The 18,957-nt window shown below is 41.7% G+C and overlaps 1 pseudogene; it reads left to right on the top strand.

Annotated features, from left to right (window-relative positions):
* Positions 1–4,973: 4,973 nt before the first annotated feature.
* Positions 4,974–18,957, top strand: part of LOC111536091 — a 59,781-nt pseudogene continuing 45,797 nt past the window's right edge.

Here is an 18,957-nt window from a genome sequence, read left to right as displayed (position 1 = left end):
TCAACTGAAGTTGGTCATCAGCACTCAGGAAATAGCTTGTCAAATCTCAGTCCTCATGCCAAACATGCCAGATAAAGGCAATAATAATCTCTCAGCAGCAGGAGATAGAATGGAGACCATGGCTGTGAGGATGTCCTTCTATTCATTTTAATTTGCCACTCAGAAAGGCAATAAGGTATGGATGAAGTCCTGAGCAACATCCAGTGGTGTTGGTTGATGTAGAACAGCTTAGGAGTATCCCTATCCTATACCTTTCCTCTGTTGACATAGTTCAGCCAATGCACAGACAAAGTTCCAGAAACTGGAACTGTGAAAAGCACATACCTCTGCTGAGGTAGACCTGGGGGCCAGATGACTTAGGAAGCTATGTCAGTTATTTATGCCTGAAGAGGAGATGTGATTTTTATTAGATGAAGAAACAGAAAATGGGAGAGTTTCAGAACTCATTTTATTTTTTTCTGTTTAGATTTAAACTTATCACATCAAATTGTTAAAAAAAGGAACTAATTCTGATAATTTCCTTTGTATTAAGATTTAAACTCTCTTACTTGATCCAGTCACAGAAAATTTCATTAGCAAGCTTGGTGATTTGGTTGTAGCTTAGCCTAAATTTAACATGAAAAGCATTAGGCTTTCATAGGTTGCATGGAGTTATCTAGATCTAAAGATTTTTAGGAACATTTGAGAAAATATTTACAAATACTTATTTTCCCCTATAACATCAGTGTAATTGATTGGCTTTGTGAAGAAACTGGTGATATTTGAGAATTCTGAAGACTCATGGGGATAAATAATATCTGAGAAAAGATTAAAAATTTTTGGAAGAAAAGAGATATGAAAATGCAAAAAAGAAAAATTTCATGATCACTAGAGTAATTAATTTGATGTGTTTAAAAAGACCAAAATAGGCCAGGTGTGGTGGCATATGCCTGTAATTCTAGCACTTTGGGAGGTCAAGATAAGAGGAGTGCTTAAGGCCAGGAGTCCAAGACTAGCCAGGGCAATAGAGTGATACCCTGTTATATACAAAAAAAGACCAAAGTATATTTATATTAATAATGATATGTTAAGAGGAAATTTTTGCTAAGATGCAACTCTTGAAATCTTGAGGCATTAAATAATCCAGAGTAAAAGTACATCAACACAATGTGGTCTAACCAAAGATTGTGAAGGGAAGTCAGGTGGAACATACTAGTGTTAAAACATACTGGCAAAAGTGTTCATGTGAGGTATGGAAATAGTAGATATTACTATTTTGGCATCAGGATGCCAACTTTTTTTTTAAACAGAGAACAACACCTTCTGAACATCACTTGTGTTACATTTAGGAACATATAAATAAGTGAAGGAAGGAGACCGGCCATATCCAAGACAATGCAGAAATGATAAGCTAGAACATCTGAAGGGCATTTCTTTGTGTTGAGCATATTAAAAATCCACTTTTCTAGATATTTGAAAGTCTACAATACATTGTTGTTTAGTATAGTCACCCTATAGTGCTATAGAGCACTAGAATGTATTTGTCCTATGTAGCTGTACTTTTGTATCTGTTAACCACCCTCTAGTTACCCTGTCCTCCACCCCTTCCTTTAGACTACATTTTTGTCAGTGTGCAACATATAGCTTGTGCCTGCTGTGGGCCTGTGAGGCTCACCTGTGCTGCAAGGAATAGCTTAGATGGATGGTCTAGGGCCCCTTTTATACAAGCATTACTGGCTGGATAATACTGATAAGTTTCCCTCCCTAAACACACACCACATTCTCATATGGGGAAGGTGGTAAGAGATAAAGCATAATTGGGCAGGGTATGTCAGCCTTGGAACAGGCAGGAAGGCAGCAGAGTGTACCTCCAGACCCATCCATTGAAAAGGAAAGGAGAAGTCTGAATTAGGCTATTCATTGGCAAGAAGGTGTTGATTTTGGAGGTGGGGTATGGTGGGAGTGTGTAGCAAAAGGAGCAGAATCACAACTATTAAAACTTGTTCCAGGCACAAAAGGAAGCTTTGAGTGAGGTTAGAAGCAGTTTTAATGTGCAAAGCTTGTGATTTAACAATTATTTTGCTCTTCTGGGAAACTTTTCTCGCCTTGCTAAAGGAGCCCGGTTGGCTGATTTTACTAAAGTAGCAGTTGTTAACAGCAGCATGTATGGGCAAGATGAGGCAAGGCAGGCAGAGCTGTGGTAGAAGACAGAGTCCCAGAGACATCGTGGCTGGGGCAGTTTGCATAGACATACTTTTTAAGATGGTAGAGACGTGACAAATGAAAGAGAAACCCTTGGTGACACAATGGAGTCCAGTTGTCCTACAAGGACTCACCAGCATCTATTAAGGTAGCACTTCAATTATGCAAATTATAGTCTAACTTATTCACGATAAAGTAGCACAAAGGTGACTAGCAGTATGAATTCTTACAAATCCTCAATTACCTCCCTTAGGCACATACATGAAATAAAGCCTCTAATTAAAACATGAGTTAGGTTAGCATGAAAAAGAAATTACAGCAACTTGAATTTTTGTCTTTCCTATTCTCTAATTCACTTTTCATTAATTTGTTTTTTCATTATTTGATTTATCAAATATTAATTAAGCATCTGCCATGTACTAAAAATGTATTAGACATTAGGAATACAGAAAGAAATATCAATCAATCAAGTTTGGCCTTTGGAACTTTGCCCTGATAGAAGAGTCATACAAATACATTAATATTCATAAGTTAGTGTGATTAGCATTATGATAAAGATATATGTAGATTACTGGGGGTACAGAAAAAGGAGAGTCAGAGAAAGCTGCCTGGAAGAGTTCATGTTTAAGTTAAGTCTTAAAGGTTAAGAGCTAAGCAGTTAAGGAAATGAAAAAAGATTAAAAATGTGGAATAATTCCAGGTAGAAGAAGCAGCATGAATAAAAGTACAGAATGAAATGGTGTGACATATTCAGGAAAATGCAAGCAGTTCATTTTGTAGGGCATATAGAAGGCAAATAGTGGAGAAGCAGGAAATGAACCTGGCAGTGTTGTTAAGGACCTGTATGCTAAATTTATCTTTTACTTTTATTGTGAAATCAATAGATAGTCATTGAAGAGAAGTGATATGGTCAGATTTGCACTTCAGAAATTTTAAGTGGGATCTCTGTGGGAGAATGGATTGCCCAGGGCCAAACTGTGACATGATCTCGTGAAGTGATCTTGTTTATTTTATTGAAAAGGTAATGTCTTCAATCTTTTCTCTTTTGTACTTCTTACATTTAAGATCTGGAATTATAGGACTTGGCTGAGGAAGAGGGAGATGGACCTCAGAATATCTCATAAATCTCTGGCTTGAGAGTCAGGGTAGATATTCATGTTATTAATGAAGAGGGAAATCATAGAATTGGGAGGGTGAATTCAGTCTGAGATGTGTGGAATTCCCATTGTCTTTAGATTATCCAAATAGGCACATCCTGTACACACTTGGATATGAGGGTTTTAAGCTTGAGAGACAGGCCTGGGGGTAATGCAGATGCTCCCTGACTTATGATGGGGTTATGTCTAAGTCAATGCATCGTAAGTTGAAAATATCATAAGTCAAAAATACATTTAATACTTCTAATCTACCAAATATCATAGCTTAGCTTAGCCTACCTGAAATGTGCTCAGAACACTTAGATTAGCCTACAGTTGGGCAAAATCATCTAACATAAAGCCTGTTTTCTAATGAAGTGTTGAGTATCTCATGTAATGTATTGAATATTGTTCTGGAAGTGAAAAACAGAATGGTTGTATGGGTACTCAACGTATGGTTTCTACTGAATGTGTATCACTTTGGCACCATTGTAAAGTTGAACCATTGTAAGTCAAGGACTGTCTGTAGTTGAAGTTTTATGTAAGTGCATGGGATTACAAGGGAGAATGTATAATATGAGAAGAGCATAGAGCTGAGTTTGGAGTCCTGGGTAATAATAACATTTAGTTGGTAGGCAAAAGCAATGTTTTGAAAAGTGACTTAAAAGCAATGTTTTGAAAAGTGGCTAAAGACACAGTCATAGCCAGGTGTTGTGGCACATGCTTGTAATCCTAGCTGCATAGGAGGTTGAGGTGGGAGGATTGCTTGAGTCCAGGCATTCAAGACCAGCCTGAGCAACATGCTGAGACACTTGTGTCAAAAAAAGACAGCCATAAGGATAGGATATAAATCAGGGTGGCTAGGGAAGAGAGTTTGGAGTCATAGGAAACTTTTAACATTGGACAAATGAACTTTTAACATTGGGCAAATGTTACAGCCATCAAGCAAGATAAAGGTAAACAATGCTTGCTAAATTTAGAAATGTGGAGGTCATAACCTTACAAAAAGTTTCAATAAAGAGGTAATGATATACGTTACAAATCAGTAGACAGAGGAGTCACTGGAATGCAGGGAAGTGGACAGGGGGAGTGTAGACTGCTCTTCAAGAAATTTGTCAGTGAGAGTGGCAGTAAATAAGATTGTAGCCAGTACTTGAGGTTGAGAAAGATTGATTTTCTATGGAAGAGACTTGAGCATGTTCATATTTTGAGAGGAAAAAGCAAGTAAGCACAGAAAAATATTGGAGATATGAGAGATGGGATATGGGTGATGAAACAAATTCAAGGCTCAGGGACAGGAGGATGGGCTCGGCAATATCAAGTGTGCTTAGTTGGGAAGACTTAGTCTTTGTTGGAGAAGGGACATTTGTCCCAACAAAAGATTAAGCAAGAATGCATGGAAATTTAAGTAAGTTTGTTAGTGGTGTAGGAGCAAGCTGAGGAACTTCTCTCATCTCATGGCCTTGATGTTTTTCATAGTTTAGAAAGGAACATTGCCCCTGAAAGTAAGGCAAGAAAAGGTACATTGTATTGTTTGAAGAAAGTGATAATTCTTTGAAGTAACCACTGGAGGAATAGGAGAGGGTGATATTTAGGGACATCAGGCTCAGTGAAACTAGAGTTGATGATGAATTTGTAGCATACTCTTAACCAGCAATGTCCATCACCCTGGAGAAGCTGAATGATTGGATTGATCCAGGAATGAGGTTTGGTGAGCAGGTGTGAAGGAAGGACAAAGGAACAAAATAAATATAAATCAATTCAAGGGAGGAAGTGCATAATGAGCCATAAGAACAAAGTAGACCCCGAAAGGGGCTGATAAATTCAGAAAGTATGGAAAAGGAAAAAAGACTAAACACTTTGTTGAGAAGTAATAGTAGATTTATTGTCAATAAAGGTAGAGACAGCTGTATTAATATGATGAAACAAAACAAAAACATAAAACTAGGATAGTGGAATTTACATTTTGAAAGTAGAACATTTTTGTTGCTGAAGAGTGAGTTGCCAAAGTGGAGGTGAGACATTATTAAAGTGGAGCATATCCAGCAACTGTGAGGCCAAGAAGTCAAAGTCATTCTGGTTAATGACAGAATTGATGTTGAAAAACAGTGAACCTCAATGTCTTTATTAATGTAGAGGAGCGGGAAGTAACAGTAACAAGGAGGAATAGAGCAGGGGTTCACTAATGCAAATCCTACGGAGGCCTACAGGTGAGGGAAAGAAGTCAGATTTAAGAGAAGATACCCCACCTAATGGAGGCAACCACCACTCAGCTTCAAATGACAATTACTATTTGGAAAGATGAGTCTAAAATTGCTAGAAATTTACACTTTTAAGATAAATGGCAAATGCCTTTTAAATATGTGAATTTTTTCATTTTGAAATATTGGTAATTGATTTTTAAAAATACTGTGAGGACCAAACAAGGCATCTCTTAACTGTGAATGCAGCTCATGAGGTGCCAGTTTGCAACCTCTAGGATAAAAAGTAGTATGCCTAAATGGCCTGAGACACAAAGCAGGAAAGACTTAAACAATGGTATCTTCACTCTTTCTTCCCTAGGCTATGGCAGACATCACTAATTCGATCAGGTATGCAGAGCTTCAGGAGGCAAGTACGAATCAGTTGTATTTGGCATACAAGGTGAAACCTTATTTGCCATAATGTTTCTATAATTTTCAGGAAAGTTTCTGAGTCTTTGAACTTTCATTGGTCTTTGAAAAAGAACAGGCATGCTGTAATGTTTCAATTCAGTTTTGCCCTCGCAGGATTTTCAGGTGGGCTTTCTTGTTGAATGTGTGCTTTGTATGTTTTCAGAAACCTCTTCACACCAGTAACTGTGTCTTAAAAATTTCCAGTAATGTGCTCAGAGGTCCTGAGTGGGAACTAGTGTAACATTCAAGGTGAACAAACAAAACCTTTCATCTGTTCCCAGGTATGTCTGGCTTCTGGCAGCTTTGCCATTAATAGTTGAGAGCCTGTTTGCCGCCTGAACACTGAAGGGTTGTTAAACAGCTCTCTGCCTTTTAAAAAGAGTGGAAGATGATTGGGAGGCTTCTAGACTGAGGCATAAATTGAAAATATCATGCATGTTTAGCTATATGGTTTATTAACTCATTTGCTGAAGTGTGTGCTTGATTTCTATTAAATCTTTTTATGCTTAGGCATGTTTGCTATTGAGTGATTTTTCTTTTCGGTATTTAAATACTCAAATAACTCATTCATATTCAAATACCTCATTTAACACATTTCTCATTTCCTTTAGAAGCAAAACATACTCTCTTTGCAGGAACTGTTTTCAGCCCCGCCCCGACCTCTCAAAACTCTGCACTTAGCCAGCTGTTTCCATGGCCAATACTGTAAGCCCCCGGGCCCGATTCACGTGGCAGGAGGGGAAGAAGAACAGCTGAAGCTGGAGCAGCGAGCTGCCTTAGCTGCCAAAGTCCACTTGATTCTGACGCAATGCAACTGCTTTCTCCGTTTTTAATTTGTTCCTGTTCTGCTTTTGGTTTTCAGTCTCTGCCACTATCCCCTCACTCTCCAGCCTCTGCCCACCCTTTCCCCATTTAGGTTTCTGAAAAATAGAATATTTGGTTGACCCTGCAGGACTTACAATTGGCCTATTTTGTCATGATGTACTGTTTCTCCCCATCATGCTCACACTTGCTTCTAAAATGCCTCTGGCTCTTCTCGTGAGCTGCTTGCTCTCTACCTATTCCTGTCTGTGGCTCTGGGTCTTGTTGTCTGTCTCTAGTTGCCTGCCTAACACAAATTGCCTTGCTGCCTGTGGTGTGTCACGGGTCTGCTGATTTTCTGTGGCACCTGAAACAATAGAAGCTGAAAAATCCATGACTTCTGTTTAACTGTGCTTCTTCCCAGTTTCCTTATTAGACATTACATGATCAAAACTCTGAAACTAAACTCTTTAACTTAAGTACAGGTGTCAGGCCTCTGAGCTGAACCTCAGCCATTATAACTTCTGTGACCTGCACATACACATCCAGGTGGCCTCTAGGAGCCAAGGAGTCTGGAGCAGCCAAAACACCACAAAGAAGTAAAATGGCCAGTTCCTGCCTTAACTGATTAACCAAAATTATAACATTTTACCATTGTGACTTGTCCTTGCCCTACCTTAGCTGATCAATCAACTTTGTGACATTCGTCTTCTGGACAATGAGTCTTATGATTTCCCTATCATGTGTCTTGTGACCCCCTTCCCTGCTAACAATAGGTAATCACCTTTTACTGTAATTTTCCATTACCTACCCAACTCCTATAAAGCAACGCCTTCCCCATCTCCCTTCGCTGACTCTCTTTTAGGATTCAGCTCACTTGCACCCAAGTGAATAAATAGCTTTATTGCTCACACAAAGCCTGTTTGTTGGTCTCTTCACATGGACATGCTTGACATTTGGTGCCATGACTCGGATCGGGGAGATTAATCCCCTGTCCTCTTGCTCTTTGCTCTATGAGAAAATCCACCTATGAGTTTGGGTTCTCACACCAGCCCAAGAAACACCTCACCAATTTTGAATCGGGTAAGCAGCCTCTTTTTATTCTCTTCTCCAATCTCTCTCGCTATCTCTCAACCTCTTTCTTCTTTCAATTTTGGCACCCCCTTCAATCCCTCCCTTCTTTCATTTCCTTTTCCTTTGTGGTAGAGACAGCGGAAATGCGTTTTTTCCATGGATCCAAAACTCTGGTGCTGGTCACGGACTCACGAAGATAGTTTTCCCTTGGTGTCTAATCACTGCGGAGACGCCTCCCTGATTATTTACCGGCATTCCAGAGGTGTTCGATCACTGCAGAGATGCCTGCCTTGATCCTCCACCTCGGTGGCAAGTGCTACCCCCTCCTTTTTCTCCATGTCTCTACCCCTATTTTCTCTAAATTTACCTTTTTACTATGGGCAACCTTCTGCCCTCCGTTCCTCCTTCTTCCCCCTTAGCCTGTATTCTTAAAAACTTAAAACCTCTTCAACTCTCACCTGACCTAAAACCTAGCATCTTATTTTCTTCTGCAACACCACTTGGCCCCAATACACACTTGATAATGGCTCTAAATGGCCAGAAAAAGGCAGTTTTGATTTCTTCATTCTACAATATCTAGATAATTTTTGTCATAAAATGGGCAAATGGTCTGAGGTGCCTTATGTCCAGGCATGTTTTACACTTTTTTCCTTCCCTAATCTCTGTTCCCAATGCAAGTCATCCCAATTCTTTCTTCTTTCCCTCCTGCCTGTCCCTTCAGTCCCAACCCCACGTGCCACTGAGTCTTCTGAATCCTCCTTTTGTGCAGGCCCCTCTGACCTCTCTCCCCTTCCCCAGGCCACTCCTCAACAGGCTGAATCAAGTCCCAATTCTTCCTCAGCCTCTGCTCCTCCACCTTATAACCCTTCTGTCACCTCCCCTCCCCATACCTGGTCTGGTTTACAATTTCATTCTGTGGCAAATACTTCCCCACCTGCCCAAAAATTTCCTCTTCAAGAGGTGGCTGGGGCTGAAGGCATTGTCAGAGTGCATGTACCATTTTCTCTATCAGACGTTTCTCAAATTAATCAATGCTTAGACTCCTCCTGATCAGACCCCACCAAATATATACAGGAATTCCAATATTTAACTCAGTCCTACAATTTAACCTAGAGTGACTTAAATGTCATCCTAACTTCTACCCTCTCCCCAGATGAATGAGAAAGAGTTTTTTCTCTAGCCCACCTGCCGGCGTCATGAGCCAGACCTTCACAAAGGTCCTTCAAGAAGGTATCAGGGCAGTTCCCCGAGAGGATCCCCAATGGAATATCAGGCAGGTTCCCCAGATATAGCTAGATGAGATTACATGATTTCCTGCCTAGTTGAAGGACTTAAAAAGGCAGCATACAAAGCTGTTAATTATGACAAAATTAAAGAAACTACCCAAGGTAAAGATGAAAATCCAACCCAGTTCATGGCTCGTTTGGCAGCAACCCTGAGACACTTTACAGCCTTAGACGCTGAAGGGCCTGAAGGCTGTCTTATTCTCAATATGCATTTTATCACCCAGTCAGCTCCTGACATTAGAAAAAAGCTTCAAAAATTGGAATCCGGCACTCAAATCACACAACAGGAATTAATCAACCTGCCTTCAAGTTGTACAATAATAGAGACAAAGCAGCCAAGTGACAACGCATTTCTGAGTTACAATTACTTGCCTCTGCTGTGAGACAAAACCCAGCCACATCTCCAGCACACAAGAACTTCAAAACTCCTGAGCCGCAGGGGTCAGGCATTCCTACAGGACCTCCTCCCTCAGGATCTTGCTTCAAGTGCCAGAAATCTGGCCACTGGGCCAAGGAATGCTCAAAGCCTGGGATTCCTCCCAAGCTGTATCCCATCTGTGCAAGGACCTACTGGAAATCAGACTGCCAAGCTCACTGGGCAACTACTCCCATAGACCCTAAAGCTCTGGCCCAAGGCTCTCTGACTGACTCCTTTCCAGATCAGCTTGGCTTAGTGGCTGAAGACTGACACTGCCCGATTGCCTCGGAAGCCCCCTGGACCATCACAGACGCTGAGCTTCAGGTAACTCTCACGTTGGAGGGTAAGTCCCCTTTTTAACAGATATGAGGGCTACTGACTCCACATTACCTTCTTTTCAAGGGCCTGTTTCCCTTGCCCCCATAACTGTTGTGGGTATTGATGACTAGGCCTCTAAACCTCTTAAAACTCCCCAACTTGGACAACATACTTTTATGCATTCCTTTTTAGTTATCCCCACATGCCCAGTTCTCATATTAGGTTGAGACATTTTAACCAAATTATCTGCTTCCCTGACTATTCACAGACTACAGCTACATCTCATTGCCGCCCTTCTTCCTAACCCAAAGCCTCCTTTGTGTCTTCCTCTTGTATCCCCCACCTTAACCCCCAGGTATGGGACACTTCTACTCCCTCCCTGGCAACTGATCACATGCCCATTACTATCCCATTATAACCTAATCACGCTTACCCCACTCAATGCCAATATCCCATCTCACAGCAGGCTTTAAAAGAACTGACGCCTGTTATCACTTGCCTGCTACAACATGGCCTTTAAAAGCCTACAAATTCTTCTTACGACTCCCCTATCCTACCCTTCCAGAAGTGAGACAAGTCCTATAGGCTAATTCAAGACCTTCACCTCATAAATCAGATTGTCCTTCCCATCCATCCTGTTGTGCATTTTTATTAAGTCTCTTCTTCCTTACTCTACTTTTTACAACAGGGTCTTATGCAATCACCCCCTCCTTTTTGCACTGCACCTCACAAACTTTTTCATTCCTGCTACTTTCCTATTCAACTTTCTCATCTACTCATAAATGCCCCACTCTTGTTTACATTGCTGGTTTACACTTTTTCTCCAACCCATCACAATTGATATCTCCTGGAGTGAGATATCCCCAAACCACCACTCTTGACTCCCTCTTGGAGTGGATAGATGATCTTTGCTGGCAGGGCACAGTCCAATACTTTCACCTTGATGAAGTCCTATTCTTTACATTTATACTTACTTTTAACCTCATTCCCATTCTTATGCTGCCCTCTACCCTTGAATTTTCTTTAAGGTGTCCATGCAGTCCCCGGTCACACTTGAAGCAGTCCTGAGAAACACTGACCCTACCCCAATAACCCTCAGTAAAAAGTTATATTTTCTTATAACTTTATATTTTATAAATAAAAAGACAGGAATGTCAGGACTCTGAGTCGAAACTCAGCCATTATAACTTCTGTGACCTGCACATACACATCCAGGTGGCCTACAGGAGCCAAGAAGTCTGGAGCAGCCAAAAAACCACAAAGAAGTAAAAGAGCCAATTCCTGCCTTAACTGATTAACCAAAATTACAACATTTTACTATTGTGACTTGGGCCTGCCCTACCTTAGCTGATCAATCAACTTTGTGACATTCTTCTTCTAGACAATGAGTCTTATGATCTCCCCACCATGTACCTTGTGACCCCCTCCTCTGCTAACAATAGGTAATCACCTTTTACTGTAATTTTCCATTACCTACCCAACTCCTATAAAGCAACGCCTTCCCCATCTCCCTTCCCTGACTCTCTTTTAGGACTCAGCCCACTTGAACCAAAGTGAATAAATAGCTTTATTGCTCACACAGAGCCTGTTTGTTGGTCTCTTCACATGGACGCACTTGACACAGGTTGCTGGGTACATAGCATTGAGCAACCGGTACTTTAGCTAAATGTCAGAGTCAGGGTTAAGATCAGTAAAAGTTACAATACAGTAACACTTGCCTAGACACAGTGGCCAATCTTGTTTATGATGATTTCCACATGAGAAGCCATTTACTAGGTTGGAAGTAGTATGTATATATGTAGGTATGTATGTATGAGTGTTGCCATAGATAATATCTTGCATTTTAGCCTTCCGAATTGGGATTTTATGATGAAAAAATTGACCTTTAGGCTGGGCACGGTGGCTCACACCTGTAATTCCAGCACTTTGGGAATCTGAGGCAGGCAGATCACCTGAGGTCAGGAGTTTGAGACCAGCCTGGTCAACATGGTAAAACCCAGTTTCTACTAAAAATACAAAAATTAGCAGGGCATGGTGGCTCACATCTGTAATCCCAGCTACTTGGGAGCCTGAGGTGGGAGAATCGCTTGAACCTGGGAGGCGGAGGTTGCAGTGAGCCAAGATTGCACCACTGCCATCCAGGCTGGGTGACAGAGGGAGACTCCATCTGAAAAAAAAATTTTTAAGAAATAATGACTACTTAACAAATTGAATAAACATGCTTCTTAATTTTAATCTGCCATATTTTTGTTTCCCAAAGTGACATATATTATTGTCTATTAGTCTAAGAATTAAAATATTACCACTCTAATTAGTTCATCTTGATTAATTTGCTTTTTGTCTTTCTTGAAGTTGAATTCATTCTCATTTGATCTGATCTTTAGAATATGTTCTTGCTATGCCAAGTATTATATATATCTTGAAATGTGAAAATAATTTACCATTTAAAGTTTTATTATATATCTGGGAAATTAGTATAGTAATAATAATTTAATAATAGTTGTCAATATGATTGAGCTTTTGCTACGTGCTGAACATTCCACTAAGGGCTTTATTTGTACTATCTAATTCCGTCAACCACTATTTAATGGGTTCTAATGTTACCCACATTTTACAGTGGGGAAAACTAAAATGCACAGAAATTTGGTAATGTGTTCAAGGACACAAAGCTAAATTAGTACCATAGCCGAAATTTGAGCCCAGGTTTGTAGGCATCCCAAAGTCTGAGCCTCTGAACATCAATGAGCACCATTTCTCATAGCAATAATTTATGTCTAAAATCTGTTCTTTGCTTCTACACTTCCTTTCAAATTTAAATACCTCTTTTACAATGTCATGTAGTCATATTTAGATATACTATCTCTTCTTACTAAAATAATACATTCATGCAAATGTATTATTTATTAGAGGAGGTTGCACTAGAAGTTTAAATAGTAAGATATTGAACCAAAATGCCGGGATCATATTTTAATTCTGCCACTTATTTTCTGTGACTTTCAAAAATTACTTTTTCTCTCTGTACTAGTTAATTTTGGATTCCTATAAAGGAATAGCAGAGACTGGGTAATGTATAAAGAAAAGAGGTTTATTTGGCTAATGATTCTGCAGGCTTTACAAGTAGCATGGTGCCAGCATCTGCTTCTGGTGAAGCCTCAGGAAGCTTACAATCGTGGTGAAAGGTAAAGTGGAAGCAGACATGTCACAAGAGAGGGAATGAGAGAGTGAGGAGGGAGGACCCAAACACTTTTAAAGAGTCAGATTACACATGAACTCATAATCGTGGGGAGGGTAGCAAGCCATTCATGAGGGATCTGCCCCATGATCCAAACATCTCCTACTAGGTCCCGCCTGCAACATTGGGGATCACATTTCAACTTGAAGTTTGGAGGGGACACGCATCCAAACTACATCACTCTCTGAACTTCAGTTTTATTAATTATATAACTAGTGCTAGATTTTAGTTCATTTGGAGTTTGTGACGATTAAGTGAGATAACACATATAAATTACTTGCAATAGTGCCTTCATATACTACGTGCTGAAAAATAGCTTAACATATAATTTACAGATACCTTAAAAGTTCTATGTTAGGGGGCGGAGCAAGATGGCCCAATAGGAACAGCTCCAGTCTCCAACTCCCAGCGCGAGCGACACAGAAGACCGGTGATTTCTACATTTTCAACTGAGGTACTGGGGTCATCTCACTAGGCAGTGCCGGACAATCGGTGCTGGTCAGCTGCTGCAGCATGACCAGCGAGAGCTGAAGCAGGGTGAGGCATCGCCTCACCTGGGAAGCGCAAGGGGGAAGGGAATCCCTTTTCCTAGCCAGGGGAACTGAGACACACAACACCTGGAAAATCAGGTGACACCCACCTCAATACTGCGCTTTGAGCAAAGGGGCACACCAGGAGATTGTATCACACACCTGGCCAGGAGGGTCCCACAGCCACGGAGCCTCCCTCATTGCTAGCACAGTAGTCTGCGATCTAACTGCAAGGCAGCAGCGAGGCTGGGGAAGGGGCGCCCGCCATTGCTGAGGCTTAAGTAGGTAAACAAAGCCGCTGGGAAGCTTGAACTGTGTGGAGCTCACAGCAGCTCAAGGAAACCTGCCTGTCTCTGTAGACTCCACCTCTGGGGACAGGGCACAGCTAAACAACAACAAAAGAAGCAGCAGGAACCTCTGCAGATGGAAACGACTCTGTCTGACAGCTTTGAAGAGAGCAGTGGATCTCCCCACACGGAGACTGAGATCTGAGAAGGGACAGACTGCCTGCTCAAGTGGGTCCCTGACCCCTGAGTAGCCTAACTGGGAGACATCCCCCACTAGGAGCAGTCTGACACCCCACACCTCACAGGGTGGAGTACACCCCTGAGAGGAAGCTTCCAAAGTAAGAATCAGACAGGTACACTCGCTGTTCAGCAATATTCTATCTTCTGCAACCTCTGCTGCTGATACCCAGGCAAACAGGGTCTGGAGTGGACCTCAAGCAATCTCCAACAGACCTAGAGCTGAGGGTCCTGACTGTTAGAAGGAAAACTATCAAACAGGAAGGACACCTATACCAAAACCCCATCAGTACATCACCATCATTAAACACCAGAGGCAGATAAAACCACAAAGATGGGGAAAAAGCTGGGCAGAAAAGCTGGAAATTCAAAAAATAAGAGTGCATCTCCCCTTGCAAAGGAGCACAGCTCATCACCAGAAACGGATCGAAGCTGGTCAGAGAATGAGTTTGATGAGATGAGAGAAGAAGGCTTCAGTCCATCAAACTTCTCAGAGCTAAAGGAGAATTACGTACCCAGCGCAAAGAAACTAAAAATCTTGAAAAAAGAGTGGAAGAATTGACAGCTAGACTAATTAATGCAGAGAAGGTCATAAACGAAATGACAGAGGTGAAAACCATGACACGAGAAATACGTGACAAATGCACAAGCTTCAGTAAATGACTCCATCAACTGGAAGAAAGAGTATCAGCGATTGAGGATCAAATGAATGAAATGAAGCCAGAAGAGAAACCAAAAGAAAAAGGAAGAAAAAGAAATGAACAAAGCCTGCAAGAAGTATGGGATTATGTAAAAAGACCAAATCTACGTCTGATTGGGGTGCCTGAAAGTGAGGGGGAAAATGGAACCAAGTTGGAAAACACTCTTCAGGATATCATCCAGGAGAACTTCCCCAACCTAGAGGGGCAGGCCAACATTCAAATTGAGGAAATACAGAGAACACCACAAAGATACTCCTTGAGAAGAGCAACTCCAAGACACATAATTGCCAGATACACCAAAGTTGAAATGAAGGAAAAAATCTTAAGGGCAGCCAGAGAGAAAGGTTGGGTTACCCACAAAGGGAAGCCCATCAGACTGACAGCAGATCTCTCAGCAGAAACGCTACAAGCCAGAAGAGAGTGGGGGCCAATATTCAACGTTCTTAAAGAAAAGAATTTTAGAATTATCTAAAGAATCACGGGGGCGGAGCAAGATGGCCAAATAGGAACAGCTTCAGTCTCCATCTCCCAGCGCAAGCGACACAGAAGACCGGTGATTTCTGCATTTTCAACTGAGGTACTGGGGTCATCTCACTCGGGAGTGCCGGACAATCCGTGCGGGTCAGCTGCTGCAGCCTGACCAGCGAGAGCTGAAGCAGGGCGAGGCATCGCCTCACCTGGGAAGCGCGAGGGGGAAGGGAGTCCCTTTTCCTAGCCAGGGGAACTGAGACACACAACACCTGGAAAATCGGGTAACTCCCACACCAATACTGCGCTGTAACACCAGCACACCGGAGATTATATCCCACACCTGGCCGGGAGGGTCCCATGCCCACGGAGCCTCCCTCCTTGCTAACACAGCAGTCTGCGGCAATCTAACCGCAAGGCAGCAGTGAGGCTGGGGGAGGGGCGCCCGCCATCCCTGAGGCTTAAGTAGGTAAATAAAGCCGCTGAGAAGCTCGAACTGTGTGGAGCTCACAGCAGCTCAAGGAAACCTGCCTGTCTCTGTAGACTCCGCCTCTGGGGACAGGGCTCAGCTAAAGGAAAGGAAGCCTGTGCAGATGCGAACGACTCTGTCTGACAGCTTTGAAGAGAGCAGTGGATCTCCCAACACGGAGGGTGAGATCTGAGAAGGGGCAGTCTGCCTGCTCAAGTGGGTCACTGACCCCTGAGTAGCCTAACTGGGAGACATCCTCCACTAGGGGCAGTCTGACACCCCACACCTCACAGGGTGGAGTACACCCCTGAGAGGAAGCTTCCAAAGCAAGAATCAGACAGGTGCACTCGCTGTTCAGCAATATTCTGTCTTCTGCAACCTCTGCTGCTGATACCCAGGCAAACAGGGTCTGGAGTGGACCTCAAGCAATCTCCAACAGACCTATAGCTGAGGGTCCTGACTATCAGAATGGAAACTATCAAACAGGAAGGACACCTATACCAAAACCCCATCAGTACGTCACCATCATCAAAGACCAGAGACAGATAAAACCAGAAAGATGGGGAAAAAGCAGGGCAGAAAAGCTGGAAATTCAAAAAATAAGAGCGCATCTCCTCCTGCAAAGGAGCACAGCCCATCGCCAGCAACGGATCAAAGCTGGTCAGAGAATGATTTTGATGAGATGAGAGAAGAAGGCTTCAGTCCATCAAACCTCTCAGAGATAAAGGAGGAATTACGTACCCAGCACAAAGAAACTAAAAATCTTGAAAAAAGAGTGGAAGAATTGACAGCTAGACTAATTAATGCAGAGAAGGTCATAAACGAAATGACAGAGATGAAAACCATGACACAAGAAATACGTGACAAATGCACAAGCTTCAGCAACTGACTCGATCAACTGGAAAAAAGAGTATCAGCGATGGAGGATCAAATGAATGAAATGAAGCGAGAAGAGAAACCAAAAGAAAAAAGAAGAAAAAGAAATGAACAAAGCCTGCAAGAAGTATGGGATTATGTAAAAAGACCAAATCTACGTCTGATTGGGGTGCCTGAAAGTGAGGGTGAAAATGGAACCAAATTGGAAAACACTCCACAGGATATCATCCAGGAGAACTTCCCCAACCTAGCAGGGCAGGCCAACATTCAAATTCAGGAAATACAGAGAACGCCACAAAGATACTCCTCCAGAAGAGCAACTCCAAGACACATAATTGCCAGATTCAGCAAAGTTGAAATGAAGGAAAAAATCTTAAGGGCAGCCAGAGAGAAAGGTTGGGTTACCCACAAAGGGAAACCCATCAGACTGACAGCAGATCTCTCGGCAGAAACTCTACAAGCCAGAAGAGAGTGGGGGCCAATATTCAACGTTCTTAAAGAAAAGAATTTTAAACCCAGAATTTCATATCCAGCCAAACTAAGTTTCATAAATGAAGGAGAAATAAAATTCTTTACAGATAAGCAAATACTTAGAGATTTTGTCACCACCAGGCCTGCCTTACAAGAGACCCTGAAGGAAGCCCTAAACATGGAAAGGAACAACCGGTACCAGCCATTGCAAAAACATGCCAAAATGTAAAGACCATCGAGCCTAGGAAGAAACTGCATCAACTAATGAGCAAAATAACCAGTTAATATCATAATGGCAGGATCAAGTTCACACATAACAATATTAACCTTAAATGTAAATGGACTAAATGCTCCAATTAAAAGACACAGACTTGCAAACTGGATAAAGAGTCAAGACCCATCAGTCTGCTGTCTTCAGGAGACCCATCTCACATGCAGAGACATACATAGGCTCAAAATAAAGGGATGGAGGAAGATCTACCAAGCAAATGGAGAGCAAAAAAAGCAGGGGTTGCAATCCTAGTCTCTGATAAAACAGACTTTAAACCATCAAAGATCAAAAGAGACAAAGAAGGCCATTGCATAATGGTAAAGGGATCAACTCAACAGGAAGAGCTAACTATCCTAAATATATATGCACCCAATACAGGAGCACCCAGATTCATAAAGCAAGTCCTTAGAGACTTACAAAGAGACTTAGACTCCCATACAATAATAATGGGAGACTTCAACACTCCACTGTCAACATTAGACAGATCAACGAGACAGAAAGTTAACAAGGATATCCAGGAATTGAACTCATCTCTGCAACAAGCGGACCTAATAGACATCTATAGAACTCTCCACCCCAAGTCAACAGAATATACATTCTTCTCAGCACCACATCACACTTATTCCAAAATTGACCACATAATTGGAAGTAAAGCACTCCTCAGCAAATGTAAAAGGACAGATTATAACAAACTGTCTCTCAGACCACAGTGCAATCAAACTAGAACTCAGGACTAAGAAACTCATTCAAATCCGCTCAACTACATGGAAACTGAACAACCTGCTCCTGAATGACTACTGGGTACATAACGAAATGAAAGCAGAAATAAAGATGTTCTTTGAATCCAATGAGAACAAAGATACAACATACCAGAATCTCTGGGACATATTTAAAGCAGTGTGTAGAGGGAAATTTATAGCACTAAGTGCCCACAAGAGAAAGCTGGAAAGATCTAAAATTGACACTCTAACATCACAATTAAAAGAACTAGAGAGGCAAGAGCAAACACATTCAAAAGCTAGCAGAAGGCAAGAAATAACTAAGATCAGAGCAGAACTGAAGGAGATAGAGACACAAAAAACCCTCCAAAAAATCAATGAATCCAGGAGTTGGTTTTTTGAAAAGATCAACAAAATTGACAGACCGCTAGCAAGGCTAATAAAGAAGAAAAGAGAGAGGAATCAAATAGACGCAATAAAAAATGATAAAGGGGATATCACCACCGACCCCACAGAAATACAAACTACCATCAGAGAATACTATAAACACCTCTACGCAAATCAACTAGAAAATCTAGAAGAAATGGATAATTTCCTGGACATGTACACTCTCCCAAGACTAAACCAGGAAGAAGTTGAATCCCTGAATAGACCAATAGCAGGCTCTGAAATTGAGGCAACAATTAATAGCCTACCCACCAAAAAAACCCAGGACCAGATGGATTCACAGCTGAATTCTACCAGAGGTACAAGGAGGAGCTGGTACCATTCCTTCTGAAACTATTCCAATCAATAGAAAAAGAGGGAATCCTCCCTAACTCATTTTAT

This window comes from Piliocolobus tephrosceles, chromosome 12 (genome assembly GCF_002776525.5).
Source record: "Piliocolobus tephrosceles isolate RC106 chromosome 12, ASM277652v3, whole genome shotgun sequence".
NCBI lineage: Eukaryota > Metazoa > Chordata > Mammalia > Primates > Cercopithecidae > Piliocolobus > Piliocolobus tephrosceles.
Note: the sequence above shows the minus strand (reverse complement) of the source record. Positions and strands in the feature narration are given on the sequence as shown.